The sequence below is a fragment of the Chiloscyllium punctatum genome, chromosome 35, assembly GCF_047496795.1.
Source record: "Chiloscyllium punctatum isolate Juve2018m chromosome 35, sChiPun1.3, whole genome shotgun sequence".
NCBI lineage: Eukaryota > Metazoa > Chordata > Chondrichthyes > Orectolobiformes > Hemiscylliidae > Chiloscyllium > Chiloscyllium punctatum.
The window spans coordinates 8,822,470-8,846,050 of record NC_092773.1 but is presented as its reverse complement, the minus strand read 5'-3'; the positions used below and the strand labels follow the sequence as shown (position 1 = coordinate 8,846,050).

The 23,581-nt window shown below is 41.9% G+C and overlaps 1 protein-coding gene and 1 long non-coding RNA gene across 2 annotated transcripts in view; one reads left to right on the top strand and one right to left on the bottom strand.

The window, feature by feature from the left end:
• The window catches only part of LOC140459619 (phosphatidylethanolamine-binding protein 4), a 461,051-nt gene that overhangs the window by 367,252 nt on the left and 70,218 nt on the right, over positions 1-23,581 (top strand). The window lies entirely within an intron of this gene.
• On the bottom strand, positions 13,250-22,537 carry LOC140459620 (uncharacterized). Its single transcript, XR_011953839.1, has 3 exons — positions 22,500-22,537; positions 16,188-16,349; positions 13,250-13,358 (listed from the first exon to the last, which is right to left on the bottom strand). It is a non-coding gene; the product is annotated as an uncharacterized lncRNA (long non-coding RNA).

Sequence of the window (23,581 nt, the reverse complement as noted above, 5' to 3'; positions counted from 1 at the left end):
TTGTACCAGCCTCCACCACTTCCTCTAGCAGCTCATTCCATACACGTACCACCCTCTGCTTGAAAAAGTTGCCCCTAAGGTCTCTTTTATATCTTTCCCCTCTCACCCTTAACCTATGCCCTCTAGTTCTGGATTCCCCGACCCCAGGAAAAAGACTTTGTCTATTTATCCTATCCATGCCCCTCATGATTTTATAAACCTCTATAAGTTCACCCCTCAGCCTCCAGGTAAAACAGCCCCACCCTGTTCAGCCTCTCCCTGTAGCTCAGATCCTCCAACCCTGGCATCATCCTTGTAAATCTTTTCTGAACCCTTTCAAGTTTCACAACATCTTTCCGATAGGAAGGAGACCAGAATTGCATGCAATATTCCAACAGTGGCCTAACCGATGTCTTGTACAGCCGCAACATGACCTCCCAACTCCTGTACTCGATACTCTGACCAATAAAGGAAAGCATACCAAAGGCCCTCTTCACTATCCTATTGACCTGCGATTCCACTTTCAAGGAGCTATGAACCTGCACTCCAAAGTCTCTTTGTTCAGCAACACTCCCTAGGACCTTACCATTAAGTGTACAAGTCCTGCTAAGATTTGCTTTCCCAAAATGCAGCACCTCGCATTTATCTGAATTAAAGTCCATCTGCCACTTCTCAGCCCATTGGCCCATCTGGTCCAGATCCTGTTGTAATCTGAGGTAACCCTCTTCACTGTCAACTACACCTGCAATTTTGGCATCATCTGCAAACTTACTAACTGTACCTCTTATGCTCACATCCAAATCATTTATGTAAATGACAAAAAATAGAGGGCCCACCACCGATCCTTGTGGCACTCCACTGGTCAGAGGCCTCCAGTCTGAAAAACAACCCTCCACCACCACCCTCTGTCTTCTACCTTTCAGCCAGTTCTGTATCCAAATGGCTAGTTCTCCGTGTATTCCATGAGATCTAACCTTGCTAATCAGTCTCCCATGGGGAACCTTGTCAAACACCCTACTGAAGTCCATATAGATCACATCTACTGCTCTGCCCTCATCAATCTTTGTTACTTCAAAAAACTCAATCAAGTTTGTGAGACATGATTTCCCACGCACAAAGCCATGTTGACTATCCTGAATCAGTCCTTGCCTTTCCAAATACATGTACATCCTATCCCTCAGGATTCCCTCCAACAACTTGCCACCACCAAGGTCAGGCTCACCGATCTATAGTTCCCTGGCTTATCTTTACTGCCCTTCTTAAACAGTGGCATCACGTTAGCCAACCTCCAGTCTTCCGGCACCTCACCTGTGACTATCGATGATACAAATATCTCAGCAAGAGGCCCAGCAATCACTTCTCTTGCTTCCCACAGAGTTCTCGGGTACACCTGATCAGGTCCTGGGGATTTATCCACTTTTAACCGTTTCAAGACATCTGGCACTTCTTCCTCTGTAATCTGGACATTTTGCAAGATGTCACCATCTATTTCCCTACAGTCTATATCTTCCATATCCTTTTCCACAGTAAATACTGATACAAAATATTCATTTAGTATCTCTGCCATTTTCTGTGGCTCCACACAAAGGCCGCCTTGCTGATCTTTGAGGGGCCCTATTCTCTCCCTCGTTACCCTTTTGTCCTTAATATATTTGTGAAAACCCTTTGGATTCTCCTTAACTCTATTTGCCAAAGTTATCTCATGTCCCCTTTTTGCCCTCCTGATTTCCTACTTAAGTATCCTCCTACTTCCTTTATACTCTTCTCAGGATTCACTCGATCTATCCTGTCTATACCTGACATATGCTTCCTTCCTTTTCTTGACCGAACCCTCAATTTCTTTAGTCATCCAGCATTCCCTATACCTACCAGCCTTCCCTTTCACCCTGACAGGAATATACTTTCTCTGGATTCTTGTTATCTCATTTCTGAAGGCTTCCCATTTTCCAGCCGTCCCTTTACTTGAGAACATCTGCCTCTAATCAGCTTTTGAAAGTTCTTGCCTAATACCGTCAAAATTGGCCTTTCTCCAATTTAGGACTTCAACTTTTAGATCTGGTCTATCCTTTTCCATCACTATTTTAAAACGAATAGAATTATGGTCACTGGCCCCAAAGTGCTCCCCCACTGACACCTCAGTCACCTGCCCTGCCTTATTTCCCAAGAGTAGGTCAAGTTTTGCACCTTCTCTAGTAGGTACATCCACATACTAAATCAGAAAATTGTCTTGTACACACTTAAGAAATTCCTCTCCATCTAAACCTTTAACACAATGGCAGTTCCAGTCGATGTTTGGAAAGTTAAAATCCCCTACCATAACTACCCTATTATTCTTACAGATAGCTGAGATCTCCTTACAAGTTTGTTTCTCAATTTCCCTCTGACTATTAGGGGGTCTATAGTACAATCCCAATAAGATGATCATCCCTTTCTTATTTCTCAGTTCCACCCAAATAACTTTCCTGGATGTATTTCTGGGAATACCCTCCCTCAGCACAGCTGTAATGCTATCCCTCATCAAAAATGCCACTCCCCCTCCTCTCAATTCTCCCTTTCTGTCCTTCCTGCAGCATTTGTATCCTGGAACATTCAGCTGCCAGTCCTGCCCATCCCTGAGCCATGTTTCTGTAATTGCTATGATATCCCAGTCCCATGTTCCTAACCATGCCCTGAGTTCACCTGCTTTCCCTGTTGGGCCCCTTGCATTGAAATAAATGCAGTTTAATTTTATTAGTCCTACTAATCAATTAAGTGGGACTGTTTCAGTCACTTCTGTTCTCAACTGTACCAGTCTCAGATTGATCTCTTTCCTCACCATCTCCCTGGGTCCCAACTCCCACCCCCCCTCTACCTTACTCGTTTAACTCCTCCTGAGCAGTTCTAGCAAATCTCCCTGCCAGTCTATTAGTCCCCTTCCAATTTAGGTGCAATCCGTCCTTCTTGTGCAGGTCACTTCTACCCCAAAAGAGATTCCAATGATCCAAAAATGTAAATCCTTCTCCCTTACACCAGCTCCTCAGCCATGCATTCATCTGCTCTATCCTCCTATTCCTGCCCTCACTAGCTCGTAGCACTGGGAATAATCCAGATATTACTACTCTTGAGGACCTCCTTTTTAAATTTCTGTCTAACTCTGTAATCTCCCTTCATAGTCTCAACCTTTTCCCTTCCTATCTCGTTGGTTCCAATGTGGACAATGACCTCCTGCTGGCCCCTCTCCCCCGTGAGAACATTCTGCACCCTCTTTGAGACATCCTTGATCCTGGCACCAGGGAAACAACACACCATTCTGCTTTTTCTCTGCTAGCCACAGAAACGTCTGTCTATACCTCTGACTACAGAATCCCCGAACAAAATTGATGTCTTGAAAGCCAACGAACCCCTCGTTACATGAGAGCCAGTCTCAATACCAGAAACTTGGCTGTTCGTGCTACGTTCCCCTGAGAATCCATTACCCCCTACATTTTCCAAAACAGCATACCTGTTTGAAATGGTTACATCCACAAAAGATTCCTGCCCTAGGTGCCTACCTCTCTCACCCTTCCTGGAGTTAACCCATCTATGTGACTGTATCTGACACTTTGCCCCCTTCCTATAACTGCCATCCATCACACACTGTTGCTGTTGCAAATTCTTCATCACTTCTATCTGTCTCTCCAACCGATCCACTCGATCTGATAAGATAGACATCCAACAGCATTTATGGCAGATATAATCCGGAGTAACCCTTAAACTCTCTTTAAACTCCCACGTCTGACAAGAAGCACATATCACTCTATTAAAGACCATTTTTGCTCTTTCACAATCTCCAGACCCAGAAAATAACACCGTCTTATTCCTCTACAAACACTGCCCCAGGTTAAATTAATAGCTATGGCTTATATTTTAAGTTTAATCAAGAGACTTATCTCCAAAAACATATAATCAAGAAAGAATCCACTATACTCACTACTGCAACCTTTCTCTTGGACAGACTTAACACTACAATTAACTTATCTGATTCTGCGCTGTGAACTTCGCCCAAACCAATTCCTCCAAGATTAGTTGTGAATTTCACTGTTTGTTAATTTTCCCAGATGCACTCCGATGTTCAGTGATACACAAATTCAAACAGCAAAGGCAGTAACTGAGGTAAACATTTATTCAATTATAATTTGATGAAAGTGAATGTTTACCCAAAACAAAATCCCTTCCATATTGTGCATTATCATTTGACTTTTATCTCTATTGAATGAAAACAAGATGACTTAAGGTACTTGAGTATTGCATCGCACTGAAAAAACTTTAATTGCCAAAGGGTGGCATAATTCTTGCCACTTGCTCATCGTTGTTGTATCAGTCTCCCCTTTAAAAAGGAGCAGGTTTGGGAACACATATTTGAATGATTCTTTGACCATGGAACATTGCACATGAGAATAATGTTAAGCATATTTTATAATGGAACGAACAGCTTGATAGAGATATGACTAGCATTACCTGTTTGTTGTGCACATGGAATAATTGTTGACCAGCGGAATTTGTTATATAGCAAACTTTACTGTCTGAACACTGCAGTGAGTAGGGTGGGATTTGAATTGAAAAACACAGGTAATTATTCAACTTTTTATTATGAATTGCATTAGAAAAATAAAATTGAAAGAACCGCATGGTTACCAGACAGAGTCATGTTCAAGATAATCCACAGAACAAACCTGGAAATGATTTTAATTTCCTTGCTCATTTGTTACTTTCCAGCAATGTCTTGGTGCACATTTGATCAATTTTATCTTGCATATTTGAAAGATTTGACTGCCCTAAAGCTCGTCTTTACACCACTGCATACATAAAACAAAATAATTCACAATTGCAATTTGCATCGTTCGTGAACAATGTTCAAAATTTATTTCCATTTTTCTTATATTTGAGACTTTTTCCCTTCGGGGGTGGGGGGGGAGTGAACAAGCATCATGGAATCAGGAGGTGAGCCACTCACAACAGGATTTCTCGTCTTTGACCTCCCATTGTAGCCATTATATTCTTGAGACTAGTCATGTTCAGTTTCTGGTCAGTGGTAATCCCAGGATGTTGATAGTGAGGTATTCGGTGATGATAATGCCATTGAATATCAAGGGATAACGATTAAATTGTCTCTTGTCAGAGATCGTCATTACCTGGCATTTGTGTCGCACAAATGCTTCTTGCTACTTTTCAGCACGAGCACCATTTTATATATCTATTCCCTCTTCGACCATAATTTTGTTGAAACAGTGTGTGCTTTGTACAAGCTGCACTGCAGTTACTCACCACCAATGCTTCTTGGAGAGCACTTACCACAAAATCGCAACCTTTGCCACACACAAGAACAAGGGCAGCAGATGCATGGTGACACAACCCATCGCAATTCCTCTACAAAACGACTGCCTTTCCTCGCTCAGAACTCTATCATTGTCAATGTTTTGGACAACTTAGAAGTCGCCATCTATCAGCAATGTGGATGCACCACACGGACTGCAGCAGTTTAGGAAAGAAACTCACCGTTTTTTCAAAGGCACTTCGGGGTGGACGATAATACTAGTCGTGCTAATGATCACTCATCCCATGAATTAATAAATAAAGGGGTTCTTGAGAAATGGGCTAATGATATGTGACTTACCTTCTCCTCATGGTAATGAGCTTCACAAGTATAATATTAATTCCTGTCATTTTATCAGCTGTCCAGCCACCAGAAATATACAACTAAAATAATCATCATAATGATTTTGCTATCAGTCAGCAGATAATCTGAGTCAAAGAAAAATTATATAATGCAATAATAACATGTATTTAAAAACACATTGATATGATACTGGTGAAATTTGTTTTTCATTTGCACTTAGGAGTCTGACTATAACTCATTCACAACTTTGATCTAAGTTATGAACACAGCCTTTCTCTTGGTAATCAGATTTTAAAAATTCATGAGAAGGCATTCAATTCCTTTACATAAATCCTGCAAAAAGTTTTTTTTTATATCATTTCTTGTTTAGATTTTGATTAAGTCAATTATTAACACATCCTCCAACCTCACAGGTTACTTCTCAGTCACTACTATTTTCCAATTAAGTCTTTTACTGAAAAAAAAGACTTTGACTTTCTTTGGTGTTTTTGCACCTCCTTGTGCTCCTTTTTCATGTGCTCTCAATGCTCAGTGTTGATGACAAGAATGGTGAGTACTGGTTTGAAGGATTTATTGTACTGTCTGTATTAGAAAGGTGAATTAGCAAGTGGAGTTTGTTGAAATATTCCAGATTAATTAAAGGAGATGGGGGAAGAGGTGCTTCCAGTGTCTCTCCAAAAAATTCATTTCACGAAAGATTGTTTCATATTGTTCCTTCCTTGGAGAATATACTTGCATTCCTGTCGCTTCAAATACAGTTTGCAGAGACATACCATGCTATATCTCCTGACAGATAAAGATCTGCTTGGATGTCACGCATTATCTGTTAGGCATTATGCAGCTGGCAGCTGTTCAGGAGTGCTGAGATCCTTGTGCTTTGTGTTTATGAATGTTAATACTGGCACTGAAATTCATAATGAAAACACAATATGTAATGGGACAATTGATATAGGGACATGAGTCGGCCAGTCAACCCTTCAAGCTTATCCTGCCATTCATTTGGATCATGGCTAACCTTACAGAAGATACTTTGCCCATCTTTCCTCCATTTGCCTTACATAACAAGAAGCTAACAAAGTTTTAACTATTTCTCAACCCTCAGCACTGCAGCCTTTTTGTAGGTCTCGATTTCCACTACTCTTTATGTGAAAAGACCTTCCTGACGTCATCACATCTCTAATTTGAAGTTAATTCCAGAAACCCTTGTTCCAGATGATCCCAACCCACTCCTCTGTCCTTACTGCAGAAAATATAGCCTTTTTTCTCCTCCCTATTAAATCCTTCAATCATTTAAATATTTCAGTAAGCTCTAGTCTTAATTTTCTGCACTGAAGACTGTACAAGTGAATATGCAGTCTCTCCTTTTAATTCAACTCTTTTGACTCTGGCATTGTTTGTGATTTTATGCCCCAGTTCCCCCAAGTATAGTGTAGATTACAAGACTCCGGGTGCCATCTCACTGGAGCTTTTTTATTTCATTAGATAACTAACATTTTGTTTACATGTTTTGTTTAAGGGTTAAAAAGGAAGGCATTTTGACATGTAGAGCAACCATGTGGATAAATGCTGTGGGGGTCAGACCTGTCCTGTGTGCAGCTAAAAGTCCAGGTTGATGCAATGGGGTAAGCGGCTGCACAGGTCAAGCTGATATAGGTTAGTTGGTCTTTTCCTGTTTATCATGATTGTACATGAAGCACTTAAAAAGTACTCCCCAGAATGTTATGGGAAGATTGGACTATTTGAGGAGTCACTTCACGTTTGAAAGCAAAATATTATTAAATTTGTCACAAGTTAATTCAGTGAATTTTCTGTTTTTGTGAGTTGCGTTTTGCAATTATATCTGGTCAGTGATGTTAAGTGATGAATATTTCCTCCCTTCCAGGTTGACAGGCGAAGTATTGGGAAATCTCTGTGTATTCCACACATAATGTCGTGAGGTTGAAATTAATTCACTCACAGTGACAGAGAGTAACAGTTTCAGGTTTGCACTTGTAAGGAAACTGGCATCCAACCCTTTCCAAAAGAAAAGGATGTTGGAAGTAACCCAGCAAAAATCAGATCATTTGCAAGATAAATCAACGTAAAAATGTGCGATAGAATCAGGAAATGTCAGGTGTAAAATGGGTTTTCCACAAATGTAGACAGTTGTTTTGGCTCAGGAATGTTTACAATTTATGTGTAATTTGCTGAATTCGGGAATTAATTGATGAAAAATTATCACAGAAATGTTACCAAACTCCTAACATGCGTTCCCAGCGAGTGACGGTTCAAAACTGCAGCACAAATTTGCAAACTTATCCCATACTGTTCATGGAGACCAGACTTGCATGCTTTAAAGAAAGAAAGTTTTGTCAGCTGGAATACACTCTGTAGTCCTGAGGGAGATGAGGTAAAATTGCTGAAGTTGTGGTGTCATTACTGCTGTGAGCAAGACTGTAAAATCCTGTTTGTGTTTGTGAGCTGCACTTTTAGAGAAGTTCCAATGATTCCTTTATTTTTATTATTTTCTTAACTTTGCATTTCGTATTGCGCGCATGTATTTTAAAGGTAAACTTGCTGACTGGAAGTTGCTTTTGAAATCTCCATCTCCAAGGACACCTATATCTAATTTGGAGACTGTTTGAATGTTTCTTGGACGCAGCCACAGGTGAACGAGCAAAAGTCTTATTCTGCCAATTTTCAACTTATCCCTGTGGAGAATCATCATGATGCCTGTCGAAACCTTCACCAGTTGGCCCTGCTGAGAATTAAACTTGTCTCTGTGGGGAATCGTCTGTCAAAGGTGGCCGCTCCATTTCCTAAGAACTGAAGCCAAGGCCACCTTGATTATTGCAATTATATCACAGACTCTTTTACTTTAGAAATTCAGTGGTGAATGCCTGAATTAGAGTCACAAACAAGCCTGGATCATGAGAAACTACCACGATAGAAATGACAGACCTTGCATCTCCAGTATATTTTTTAGAGTGGAAGGCCACCATTGTTAGGCAGATAATAAAAGGGAATATAATTTATCTGTGAGAGAACAGCTAGTTAAGGATGTTTCATTGCAATCACAAGTATTATGTGTTGCTGTTATTATCCTTGTAAGACAGAGATTACTCTTTTTGGTATAGATGAGCTGCAGACTCATCTTGTGATGAATTTGCTCTGCTTAATGAAGAAACTACTGAGTGAATGTAGGCGATGAACACAGAGAATGTCAGTTGATTTAATCACTGCAATAAATGGCCTGTCAAGAATTTTAGAAATAGTCTTTGCAGACAGTCTTAGTGTGGGCTCAGTTGAGTGAGGTGCCCACATGAGGTGACTTTGTGGCTTTAAATGTGAAGGTGCATGTCACATTTAGTTCAAATTGCATTACTGGTGTGTAACAGGTTATGTGTGTAAACAATATAGCCTTCCCCAGCAAGTAGCAATATTTCACCTTTTTGGAAATGATTTCGAGTCATAGAGATGTACAGCATGTAAACAGACCCTTCGGTCCAACCCGTCCATGCCGACCAGATATCTCAACCCAATCTAATCCCACCTGCCAGCACCCGGCCCATATCCCTCCAAACACTTCCTATTCATATACCCATCCAAATGCCTCTTAAATGTTGCAATTGTACCAGCCTCCACCACTTCCTCTGGCAGCTCATTCCATACACGTACCACCCTCTGTGTGAAAAAGTTGCCCCTTAGGTCTCTTTTATATCATTCCCCTCTCACCCTAAACCTGTGCCCTCTAGTTCTGGATTCCCCGATCCCAGGGAAAAGACTTTGCCGATTTACCTTCTCCATGCCCCTCATGATTTTGTAAACCTCTATAAGTTCACCCCTCAGCCTCTGACGCTCCAGGGAAAACAGCCCCAGACTGTCAGCCTCTCCCTGTAGCTCAGATCCTCCAACCCTGGCAACATCCTTGTAAATCTTTTCTGAACCCTTTCAAGTTTCACAACATCTTTTCAATAGGAAGGAGACCAGCACTGCATGCAATGTTCCAACAGTGGCCTAACCAATGTCCTGTATAGCCGCAACATGACCTCCCAACTGCTGTACTCAATCCTCTGACCAATAAAAGAAAGCATACCAAATGCCTTTTTCACTATCCTATCTACCTGTGACTCTACGTTCAAGGAGCTATGAACCTCTTTGCCAAAACAGAAGTGTAAACATCACCAGATTTTGTCAGGGAGTACCTTTTTTTTTGCTTTACCACTCGATGAGGGAATATTGGCCTGGATTTTCCAAACACCACCTAATGATTTCTCCAGCACAGATGAGAATTGCACATGGCAACTCTGAGAAAAGCCAGTGTAGCTGACCTTCCTGGAAATTTGAAGATTCTGCTTAGCAATTTCCTACACCTGGAACTGTCCAAAATCATCACTTTCACTTTGGAAGTTTAGAGGGTTTCATCACATGTCATTAAACAGTTACTCAGGAAAACTTAGATTTTTAAGGCTAATTCCTGAGTACCTTTTCAATTTACCCTCAATTTACCACAACACCCCCAACTACAAGTTGACCCAGTAGCTTCCTCTCGAAATTTTTTGATCAGCTTGTCCAGAGATGCGATTACAGTTCTCTGGAGCAACTGAGACTTCAATCTGGGCATCCTCGCTCAGAAGTCATGACACTATCACAACGCCAGTACGGCCCTCAACAACCCCTTTTATTCTTTGGCACCCTAGCCCTGTTACCTAAAGTCTTTTCCACTTGCTGCTGGACCCACTTGGATATTTCGCTTCCAGATCTGAATATACCCCACCTTCACCGCACCCCTCCCCCCTTTAAAATAGAGTCCAACAATCCCTGCAGACCCAATATATCCCAACCACTGGACCTAAGCTAGACATTCCATCACTTATTGTGCCCCTTTCTACCCTGTCACTAGCTCATTTGGCACCCTGTCAGCCGAGCACCCAAATCCTACACTGACCTCTGTACTTAACAGCAACAGTTAAAATGGCTGTGTGTGATTCTGGATCTTTAAATCACAGAATGCAGCAACTGACTGCTGTGAAAAAGGGAATGTGGTTTGCCTTCCCCAGCTTGTCCTGCGCGACAAGGGACTTGTCAGATTTGAAATAAATCTGAATATTCTGTCTGAAATGCAGAGTTCTTTCTCTCTGTATAAAAAATCAGAATGGAAACCTGCATCTGATTGCCACTCATCAGAAAATGTGGCCCATTGTTTCCACCTTTCCAGCCAAACCAGCCAAAATTGGCAAATTGTACAAATTCATATCTTAGCTGTACTTGCTCCATACTTACTTTTCTAAATATTCAACAGGCTGGTGTATTTTTCTTCATATAAGCCAAGTGTGAGTGATGATCTTTTATGGATCTCGCAACTATGGATTCAATCGCATTGATGAAGAGAAATCGACACTTAGAAGGAACTTCAAATTTAGGGACAATTATTTCCAAGACACTCACTACTAAAATCTCCTGATGGATTAATGAGAAACTTAATTCGATGGTACTTAGAGTCAATACTGAGGATCACATGAAATAATTTCAATTGTAGACATTTAAGAGGCAGCCAAAAAAATCTGTGAGGAACATAAGTGAAGAATATATTCATCTGGTTAGATGAGAGGTAGGAGGTATGAAGGACAAATATCACCATTGATCATTTGGACCAAATGGCCTGATACAGTATTGTAAATTCTACATAATGTATTTACTTCTTTGTACTTGACAAATTAGATCATTGTGGAACATCAGTTTAAAACTGTGGTTCTCTCTGGCAATAGTTCTTGCAATGGGTATATGCAATGGGGATACTTGTCACTGAAAATAAACGATGATCCCAACATGCTGTAATAAAAAGATTTTAATTTGTGAAATTGGATCAATGTTAATATCATCCTACAATGTGACATTCAAGCTCTGAAAATGTGCTGTTACTGCCAGAAGGTACTGAAAAATCAGATTCATTCATCAGAAAAAATGTGTTCATGATGGAGGAATGGGAGTTTACATTAACATTTACACAGTTGTATCTGGTATCGTTAGTTCAATTTTCTTCATGCTTCTAAATTTCTCAGTGGCATGATTTTCTGAACATTATGCAATGCATCCAACTTTGAAGATGCCAAGTAAGATCATTGTCAAACAAATTTGCAGGGATATGCAAAGGTCATTGCTAGTCACAGTGAGCGTTCTTGTGAATCCTAACCAGAAGCTCACTGCAGGGATAAGTAGTTATATTACTCGCTGTGTACCTTTTTATAACTTTCTCGGATGCTTTCACCTTTGTTAAAATTATTCCAATTTTCATTGGTTTACAGATTTCTCAATGCTGTATATTCCTTTTGCTGCTCTGCGGCCAAGTCCTTTTCAGCCTGTCTGTAATGTTGTGTTTAATGAAAGCTCTCACCTTTCTCTTTCAGAAGCTGAGAGACCTGCTGTGTTTTTCTTGAATTCTCAGTTTTTTATTTGAGATTAATAGCATCTCTGTCCTCACCCTTTTATTTATAATTCTGGCCAATCAGAAAATTTTAATAAATTAGATTTTTATTGACACAAAAACCAGAGTGATTGACAATAACTTATCAAAGAGCTTTATAATGAGGTTTGCTGCGACAAATTTTTAAATGTTTGTATTCCGTGACTTAGTTTTGTCTCACTCCTCAGTGGTCCCAAGTAAGTTAAAACCCATATCTTCATGTTCATTATTGTCTGATTTGAAGGTAGGGTGAGATATGATGCCAAACTCTTTAATGCCTTCACAGACCTGTTTTCAAATGCCTTGTTTCCATGGAAACATGATTTACATGATTCCTCCTGGGCAATGGCATAATTCTTCAGTAAAATTTCTTTGTGTCATATTGGAACATGCAGTATTTACACATTTATTTGTTAAATTGGTGCAGTGGATGCATTTGCATTCTGGAGGACCCCACGGAGAGACTTAGTTTAGTGACACTTCATTGCACTCAACAGTGATACGAAATACCACCTACTGATCAAATCCATTGTCTGATCTTTGTCATCAACTTATTTCCCAATTTCAAAAATAATGTATGATCTCCATCAAGACTGATGACTTTTCAGAAGAGATTTGAATACTCTGTTGCAGCTGAAAGAATTACCACACAAAATGTTGTAGTTTTCGAAACTTATACTGAAACAAATGACTCAAAACATACCCTTGACAAAACACTCTTTCCTTTTTGTACAAATATTTTATTTCAAACTACAGAAAGAATCCCCCATGTTAACTTTTGACTTGACTCTCATACCCTATGTTTCAGTTACATTTCACTGTTTACTATATAAGGAGTTAGAGTTTACACATTAATCAGTCCAACATCATCCTTATCTTCGAACAGGTTTACCTTGACCAGTTTCACCGAGTTGAAAATCGATTGACCATCAAAAGGTTCTTCTCTTGATTCCCCACAAATCCTTGATTTTCAGCAGTTAGGCCTGTTGCAGCAATTGCCTGTCCCCTAGCCACATCAGGTTGAATCTTCTAAGTTTCTTCACTTTCACTGTTTGAGTCTCTCCATATCTTCTCCCACATTCTGCTTGGCAGACCACCAGAAGGACATCATCTTGTCACGCACGCATGTGTGCGGGCACACACACACACACACACCCAATCACCACCAATCCCCCCCCCACCCCCCAACCTGTCTGGCCCTTTGTCGCAGATGTGAGAATGTGCCTGACGAGTTCTTGGACTTGGGTCTCTTATTGCCGTAAGATGAGCAGTATTTGGCACACAACAGATGGACTTCTTCACCTGAAAATTAAACAGGCATATAAAATCATAGAGTATCTACAGCGTGGAAACAGGCCATTTGGCCCATCAAATCCACACTGACCCTCTGAAGACCATCCCACCTAGACCCACCACCCTAACCATATCCCTTGCAACCCCACATTTCCAATAGCTAACCCACCTAGCCTGCACGTCCCTGGACACTGTGGCAATTTAGCACAGCCAATCCACTGAATCTGCACATCTTTGGACTGTGAGACAAAACTGGAGGACCCGGAGGAAACCCACTCAGACACAGTGTTAACCACTGAGCCATCATACCGCGTATGAACATAACAATCTTACAACCTCAATATTGCAACAGATAGAAAACAATTTGATGAGATGAAAGCAAAGAACATACAGAAGTAGGAAATGAGTTGACTGGGAGAAAGTAAGCACTGCAGATGCTGGAGATCTGAGTCGAAGAGTATGGTGCTCGAAAAGCACAACCAGTCAGGCAGCGTCTGAGGAACAGGAGAATCAACATTCTGAATGTGTGCTCTTCATCAGGAATGAGGGGGTGGCCGAAGGGGGCCGAGAGATAAATGGGAGGGAGTGGGGCTGGAGGAAGAGAGAATGTGATAGGGAGATGAAAATGGAGGTGAAGGCGATAGATCAGAGAGGAAGGTGGCGTGGATTGGTGGGAAGGAAGATGGAGAGGTAGGACAGGTCAAGAGGGCAGTGCTGAGTTGGAAGGTTGGATCTGGGCGAAGGTGCAAGGGTGAATTGAGGAAACTGGTGAAATCCACATTGATCCCATGTGGTTACAGGGTCCCAAGGCAAAGATCAGGTGTTCTTCCTCCAAGAGTTGGGTGGTCAGGGTTTGGGGGTGGAGGAGGCCTAGGACCTGCATGTCCTTGGCGGAGTGGGAGGGAGAGTGAAAGTGTTCAGACACAGATACACATACACATGGCTCTCTCACAGATGCTCACACCCCCCACATTCACCCACACCCACATGCACGCGCACACAGTTTGTGGGGTGAATTTGTACTTGTAGAATTTTACTTTGCTCAAAAACTGCATGAATCCATGTAAGATTCTGTAAATCTATTTTTTGGAAATAGATTCAGTCTGAATGTTGGGGCACAGGCAGGCTCACACAGGGAACTTCACAGCTTCAATGCATTATCTGAGCTGACTAGGCACCTGTTGTTAAAATCAACAAGGTAAAAACAATGACTGCAGATGCTGAAAACCAAATACTGGATTAGTGGTGCTGGAAGAGCACAGCAGTTCAGGCAGCATCCAACGAGCAGCGAAATCGACGTTTCAGGCAAAAGCCCTTCTATTCCTGATGAAGGGCTTTTGCCCGAAACGTCGATTTCGCTGCTCGTTGGATGCTGCCTGAACTGCTGTGCTCTTCCAGCACCACTAATCCAGTACCTGTTGTTAAAGTTCACTTGAGAATGTAGCTTTTTAAAAAATGTTTAAGGATTTACATGTGAAAGAACTGAAACCAACATGGTCTTTCGAAAAGATGAGAGACTTAACAAATAATCTCGGTCTTTTTCAATCTATAATTTCAGTTGCATCACACTGTAAACTTTTGATATAAATTCTCTGCCTACGATCTTATATTCCACAACCACCTGATGAAGGAGCAGCATTTCAGCAGCTAGTGCTTCCAAATAAACCTGGTGTGATTTTTAACTCTATTCATTGGGAATATCCTTCCTGCATTCAACCTTTCCCATCCTGTAAGTATTTTATCAGTTTCTATGACATCCCCCACCATTTCTTCTAAAGTCTAGATCTCACTGATCCAGTCTCCCTTCATATGTCAGTCCTGCTGTTTCAGGAATCAGTCTGGTAAACCTTCTTTGCACTCCCTGCATAGCCAGAACATTCTTCCTTACATAGGGAGACTGAAACTGCACACAATACTCTCACCAAGGTCCTGTACAATTGCAATAAGAGATCCTTGCTGCCTAAAAGGTAAGAGACATCATGAACCCTGGCACCTAGGAAGCAATACACCAATCATGAGTCTCTCTTGTTCCCACAAAACCTCCTATCTGTCCCCCTAACTATCTCTTCCTCCTTCCCCTCTGAGTAACAGGAACAGAATGTGCACCAGCGATCTATGCCCCATTGCTTACACTTGGTAAGTCGTCCCCCTCAACAATATCCAAAGCAGTGTACTTGTTGAGGGGAACCACCACAGGAGATCCCTGCACTGCCTGCCGGTTCCCTTTCCTACCCCTGATGGTAACCCATCCACCTTCTTCACATGGCTGTGGAGTAACTACCTCCCTGTAACTCCTCTCAATAACCCCCTCCACCTCCTGAATGATCCGAAGTTCCTCCAGTACCAACTCCAATTCCCTGACGCAGTCTTCGAGGAACTGGAATTGGATGCACTTCCTACAAATGAAGTCAGCAGGGACACGCGTGACCCTTACCTCCCACACACTGCAGGAGGAACATTCAATTGCCCTAAACTCCAATCTCGCTATTCTAAATTCCCAAATAGACTGCCGGAAAAAAAAACAAATGAAACATGAAAGAAAACACTTGTCACCTTACCAACCAACGCACAGATTTTGTTTTGGTAAGAGGAGGAGGATGGGTGCGAGACACTACCCGAGCAGTGTTTTGGATAAAGCAACTGCCCATATATGTGACCTCATGACCTCTCTGACTGCATCCAGGAACTGAAGAAAATCCAGAACTAAAAGAAATTTAAACATTGTGCTCACGTATCCCAACAGGCTCTGCTGCTCCCTGGAGACTTCATGACCTCTCCGACTGCATCCAGGAACTGACGATAAACAGGAACGAAAGGAAATTTAAACCATACACTTACATATCCCGACAGGCTCGGCTGCTCTCTGGTGACATTGTGACCTCTCCAACTGCGTCCAAGAACTTGTGCCAGGGTTTTCGGGATCCTTAAGGGGTAGGGGGAGCAGCCCAAGTTGTGGTCCACATAGGCATCAATGACATTGGTAGGAAGAATATTGGAGATCTAAGGCAGAAATTCAGGGAGCTAAGTTGAAAGCTTAGAGCTATAACAAACAGAGTTGTTAATTCTGGTTTGTTGCCCATGCCACATTGCTAGTGAAGTGAGGAATAGGGAGAGCGCAGAGCTGAACAGTGGCTGCAGGGATGGTGCAGGAGGAGGGCTTTGGATTCTTGGATAATTGGAGCTCATTATGGGGAAGGTGGGACCTCTACAAACAGGATGGTCTTCACCTGAACCAGAGGGGTACCAATACCCTGGGGGGAAGGCAATTATGATGTGATTAGGCAAGATTTAGGATGCATAGGATGGGGAAGGAAACTGCAGGGGATGGACGGTCTTGAAATGTGGAGCTTATTCAAGGAAAAGCTACTGCGGGTCCTTGATACATATATATGTATCAGGCAGGGAGGTAGTTGTTGAGAGAGGGAGCCATGGTTTACTAAATTTGAAGCTCTTGTCAAGAGAAAGAGGAAAGCTTTTGTGAGGATGAGGCATGAAAGCTCTGTTGAGAGTTATAAGTTTGCCAGTAAACATCTAAAGAAGGGCTAAGAAGAGCCAGGAGGGGACATGAGAAGTTGTTGGCGGATAGGATCAAGGAAAACCCTAAGGCCTTCTATAACTACATCAGGAATAAAAGAATGACTGGAGTAAGAATAGGGTCAATCAAAGATAATAGTGGAAAGTTGTGTGTGGAGTCTGAGGACATAAGGGAAGCACTTAATCAATACTTTTCATCAGTGTTCACATTGGAAAAGGATGATGTTCGTGAGAATATGGAGATATAGGCTACAAGATTGGGTAGGATTCAGGTTGACAAAGAGGAGGTTTTAGAAATTTTGGAAGATCTGAAAGTAGATAAGACCCCAGGGCTGGATTTATCCTTGGATTCTCTGGGAAGCCAGGGAAACGATCGCTGAGCCTTTTGCTTCAATCGTGATGCCATCATTGTCGATAGGAGTAATGCCAGAAGACTATAGAATAGCAAATGTTGTTCCCTTGTTTAAGAAGGGGAGTCGAGCCAACCCTGGTAATTAAAGGCCAGTGAGTCTTACTTCGGTTGTGGGTAATGTGTTGGAAAAGGTTATAAAGAGATTGGATTTATAATCATTTGGAAATGAATAACTTGATTAAGGATTGTCAACATGGTTTTGTGAAGAGTTGGTCGTGCCTCACTAATCTTATTGAGTTATTTGAGAAGATGACCAAACAGGTGGTTAAAGGTATAAGATAGTTGATGTGGTGTATATGGACTTCAGTAAGGCGTTTGATAAGGTTTCGCATGGTAGGCTATTTCACAAGATAAGGGGTTTCAGGATTGAAGGTGCGTCAGTGCTTTGGATCAGAAATTGATTAGCTGAAAGAAGACAGAGGGTGGTGGTTGATGGAAAATGTTCATCCTGGAGCTTAGTTACCAGTGATGTGCTGCAAGGATCTGTTTGGGACCACTGCTGTTTGTTATTTTCATAAATGATCTGCATGTGGACAAAGAAAGATGGGTTAGTAAGTTTGCGGATGACATTAAGGTAAGGCAGAGTTGTGGATAGTGCTGAAGGATGTTCTGGGTTACAACGGGACATAGATATGATGCAGAGCAGGGCTGACAAGTGGCAAATGGAGTTTAATGCGGAAAAGTGTGAGGTAGTTCACTTTGGAAGAAGTAACAGGAATGCAGAACAATGGGCTAATGGTAAAATTCTTGGCAGTGTAGATTAACAGAGAGATCTCGGTGTCCAGGTGAATTAATCCCTGAAAGATGCCACCCAGGTTGATAGGGTTGTTCAGAAGGCATATGGTGTGTTGGCGTTAATTGGTAGGGGGATTGAGTTTCGGATCCACAAGGTCATGCTTCACCTGTACACGACACTGGTACGGCCACACCTGGAGTATTCCCTGCAGTTCTGGTCACCGTATTAGAGGAAGAATGCAGAAGCTTTGGAAAGGGTTCAGAGGAGATTTACTGGATGACTAAAGAAATTGAGGGTTTGGTTAAGAAAAAGAAGGAAGCATATATAAGGTATAGACAGGATAGATCGAGTGAACCCTGAGAAGAGTATAAGTGCAGTAGGAGTATACTTAAGAGGAAGGTCAAGAGGGCAAAAAGGGGACATGAGATAGCTTTGGCAAATAGAGTTAAGGAGAATCCATAGGGTTTTTACAAATACATTAAGGACAAAAGGGTAACTAGGGACAGAATAGGGGTTCTCAAAGATCAGCAAGGTGGCCTTTGTGTGGAGCCACGGAAAGCGGGTGAGATACTAGACGAGTATTTTGCATCAGTATTTACTGTGGAAAAGGACATGGAAGATATAGACTGAAGGGAAATAGATGGTAACGCTTTGAAAAGTGTCCATATTACAGGGGAGGAAGTGCTGGATGTCTTGGAACGCATAAAGGTGGATAAATCCCCACTACCTGATCAGGTGAACCCTAGAACTCTGTGGGAAGCTAGACAAGTGATTGCTGGGCCTCTTGCTGAGATATTTGTATCATCGATAGTCACAGGTGAGATGCCGGAAGACTGGAGGTTGGCTAATGTGGTGCCTGTATTTAAGAAGGGTGGTAAGGACAAGCCAGGGACCTTCAGACCAGTGAGTCTGACATTGGTGTTGGGCAATTTGTATGCTTTCTTTTATTGGTCAGTGTGTTGAGTCCCGGAGTTGTGAGGTCATGTTGCAGCTATACAGGACATTGGTTAGGCCACTGTTGGAATATTGTGTGCAATTCTGGTCTCCTTCCTATCGGAAAGATGTTGTAAAACTTGAAAGATTCAGGAAAGATTTACAAGAATGTTGCCAGGGTTGGAGAATTTGAGCTATAGGGAGATGCTGGTTTTCCGGGAGCGTCAGAGACTGAGGTTTATAAAATTATGAGGTGCATGGACAGGGTAAATAGACAAAGTCTTTTCCCTGGGGTCAGGGAGTCCAGAACTAGAGGGCATAGGTTTAGGCTGAGAGGGGAATGATATAAAAGAGACCTAAGGGCAACTTCTTCTCACAGAGGGTGGGATCTGTATGGAATGAGCTGCCAGAGGAAGTTGCAACATTAAATTGCAACATTTAAGAGGCATTTGGATGGGTATATGAATAGGAAGGGTTTGGAGGGATATGGGCCGGGTGCTGGCAGGTGGGACTAGATTGGGTTGGGATATCTGATTGGCATGGATGGGTTGGACCGAAGGGTCTGTTTCCATGCTGTACATCTCTATGACTATGACTTTGTGTCGCCTGGTACGGAAGGAAGGTCTTATGTGGAAAGGCTGAGGAAACTGAGTCTATTTTTGTTGAATAGAAGAAGGTTGAGAGGTGACTTAATCTGAAAGCATCAGGTAATCAGAGGGTTAGATAGGATGGACAGTGAGGGCCTTTTTCCTCTGAAGGTGAAGGCTAACATGAGGGGAGATATCTTTAAATTGAGGGGTGACAGATTTCGGCAGATATCAGAGGTAGTTTCTTTACTCAGACAGTATTAAGGGCATGGAATGGCTTCGCCAACATTAGATGGGCATCAGGTTAACTTTGCAGGTCGGTGCAACATTGAGGGCCGAAAGGCCTGTACTGCACTGTAACGTTTTATGTTCTATGTTTACGAGGGCAAAAAGTGAGAAAATAAGAAATTAGATTCGATTCCCTGTCGTGTGGAAACAGGCCCTTAGGCCCAACAAGTCCACACCGACCCTCCACAGAGTAGCTCACCCAGTCACCATTTCCCTCTGAATGATGCCCCTAACACTACGGGCAACTTAGCATGACCAATTCACCTGACCTGCACATCTTTGGACTGTGGGAGAAAACCGGAACATCCAGAGGAAAATCACATAGACACAGAAAGAATGTGCAAACTCCACACAGACAGTTGCCTAAGGCTGGAATTGAACCTGGGACTCTGGTGCTGTGAGGTAGCAGTGCTAACCACTGAGCCACCATGCCACCCTAGCGATAGATAAAACGGCAAAAAAGAGAGTCGCACTTGATATTTCCACGCCCCACTCCCATCCCACACTGTCAATCCCATTGTAAACAAGTTCTTTGAATACCAACTGAGGCTTCTAATAATGAAAAAAAATTCTCAGAAAAGGTCATTTTCTTTCCTGAGCATTGTGTGGTTTTGGTAAAATCCCTGTATGGTGATATAAAAAGCATTCATATGATTAATGGATAAGAGTTCTATAATATTCCTCTTTCCCACCACCACCCCCTCCCTCAGCAGTACTTTTGAAGATATTTGTGTGTGACTCACAGAGATCATTAATGATTACCACCATGCCTAGACACAGGCTTATCATTTCCATTTATCTGTGTGATGTTGGTACTTCAACCGTTTTAACTCTTTACAGCTGGTAATGTGTTCACAATAGACTTTTTCAACAGAATAATTTTATCTTCTAATATTCTACGAGAGCTGAACCTCATGTCGGATACACACGTGGGGATGCCAAGGCTGTTTATAATCATATTCATAGTATATAAAGCAGAAGTCAACGGTGGCATTGTGTTCATTTATCAGAGAGAAAATTGGCACTCTGAATTCCCTTTGGATTTACCCATATTGGATTTGCATATCAATGATATTTTGTTGCAGAAATAATTGGCATTTTCTTGGTTACATGATTGGAAATGAGCTCTTTAAAAAAACCCACATTGCATCAAAGCATAAAATGGAAGTCGCCTGAAACAATTAGCAACACAGCAAAGCACAAAGCACATGCCAGCAGAGTCCCCTGATAAGTGCTTCATATATTTCTTTGTTATACAAGTGTGCAATGGGGCCTGGTTCCATTTGTCAACCATATTGAAGTCACTTATTGCAAAATCAAAATTGAGGTTGGAACCAGTACTAATTTTCAAATTTGCTAACTTATTTGAACTGCTTCCACTGAAAAGTTATAAGCTGATTTTTGTTTAAGAAATATTAATCCAGCAGAGGAATGAGTTACACAGCACAGAATTCAAGCAGAGATTACGATAAAGCTGTGGCTGGCAATCAGTGATCAAAGGGAGCGTAGGTCAAATCCAGTTTGGAAATCGGTAGGTAGCTGATGTCTCTGTGAAAATATGCGAGTATGGAAAATTGATAAACCAGAAGAGACCACTGAACTATCAAACTGACCCGACATTCATGTGTGCAAATGAATGTTGCCTCCAACTATACAAGTAATCTAAACACTCAGGAGAGGCAAAAAAAGGCCAAACATTTGGCATGGGGAGAAAATTTAAAGGGTTGGAATGGGAAATACTGGAAAATTATTTTCCAACTGATCAAAATCTTATCAACAATCCTATTGAACAATTTGTTGATTACTTGCAATCCATTCACTTTCTGTCTGGCAGGATTGCTGCATCCATCAAGAACTTGTTTAGCATCTCCTGGAGGCAGAGATGTCAACACTGACTACCCCAGCTGATGTTATGTCCCAGAGGTTTACCTAGCATCTAGCATATTCCTGTTTCGACACTGTTCTCGTCCTTTTCTCATTGGCAGTCAGTATGAAAACCAGAGAACACCAATTTGAAACGAACTGTAAAAACCAATGGCAATATGAAGAACAGATTTTTATGCTGTGACTTTTTCAGATTGGAATGCGCTGCCTGAAAGTGTGATGAAGGCAGTTTAAATCAAAGCTTTCAAAAGAGAATTGGAAAATTACTTGAAAAGAGAAAAGATTGCAAATCGATGAGAAAATTGCAGGGGAGTAGCATTAATTAATTGCCTTTTATAGCGATCCAGAATGAACATTTTATCAATTGAAGAGTAAAAAACCATTTGTACCAGTCAAGAGGAGAGGGCTGATTGGTCGCCAAGTGGATTCTGATTGTCCATGTCAAAACCTTCAGCAAAGTACAAGTTAATAATGACTGACAGTTAACTGCAGGTTTTTTCTGAAATTAAGCTTTGATAAAATATGTCTTGTTTCAGCAGTTTTTGAATCTGTTATGTAGTCAATTAATGACAACTTAAGAGCCTCAACCCACAATTGCTCCAATTACCTTCCTTCCCCTGTAGGTGAAAAAAGTGGCTTCTGTGCTAACAGCAAACAGTGGGGGCAATTATGGGTCATGGATAGGGACCAAGGAGCTCAGCTTCCAACCCACTGACACCTCTCTCCTCACAACCGCCACCCCACGATCTCTCCAAAAACTCACAGATTTTACTCACTGGTGTAAGTGCGAACAGCTGCGCAGCCTGGGCTTCTGTCGATTCAGTCCAACACCCCGTGGCTGTCTTTTTTTATTGACTTGCAGCTTCACGTGAGGAGGGACTTCACTGACAAGGCACTTGATAAGTTGAGAAAGCTTCTGGTCAGATCTTTAGTGTCTGATTGGTGCTTGATGTAGCGGGTGTTCTTACTGTTGAAGATGTCCAGCCACAACCAGTACAAACAACACTAAATCAAGGTCAATGAATGAGCAGGCATACAATCCCGCCCTTTCATATTTATTCAACCTAAATTGACTGTTTAGTCTGTTAAAGCAAACTTCCTTGCTTCCATTTCACTGAGCCATTCACCATCAAGTCAACCAGATGTGAAAGATGAACATTTGTACAATATGCTTCTACACTTCTGCCAAAGCTATCTTTGGGAGACCTTGAGAATCTGAGCAGTTGAAAGATTTATAAGGGTGTTGCCAGGGTTGGAGGATTTGAGCTATAGGGAGAGGCTAAACAGGCTGGGGCTGTTTTCCTTGGAGCGTCGGAGGCTGAGGGGTGACCTTATAGAGGTTTATAAAATCATGAGGGGCATGGGTAGGATAAATAGACAAAGTCTTTTCTCTGGGGTCGGGGAGGCCAGAACTAGAGGGCATAGGTTTAGGGTGAGAGGGGAATAAGATAAAGGGACCTAAGGGGCAATGTTTTCATGCAGAGGGTGTATGGAATGAGCTGCAAGAGGAAGTGGTGGAGGCTGGTCCAACTGCAACATTTAAGAGGCATTTGGATGGGTATATGAATAGGAAGGGTTTGGAGGGATATGGGCCGGGCACTGGCAAGTGGGACAAGATTGGGTTGGGATATCTGGTCAGCATGGACAGGTTGGACCGAAAGATCTGTTTCCATGCTGTACATCTCTATAACTCTATGACTGAGCACCAGTTTGAACTCTGTGTTTTTGACTTCCTGTGGGGAAGCATCTGGCCAATGCATTCTGCCTTCATCATACCCCCATCTCTCTCTCTCTCTCTCTATATATATATATATATATATATATCTGTTTCTCTCATCCTCTTTGGGCATTCTCCATT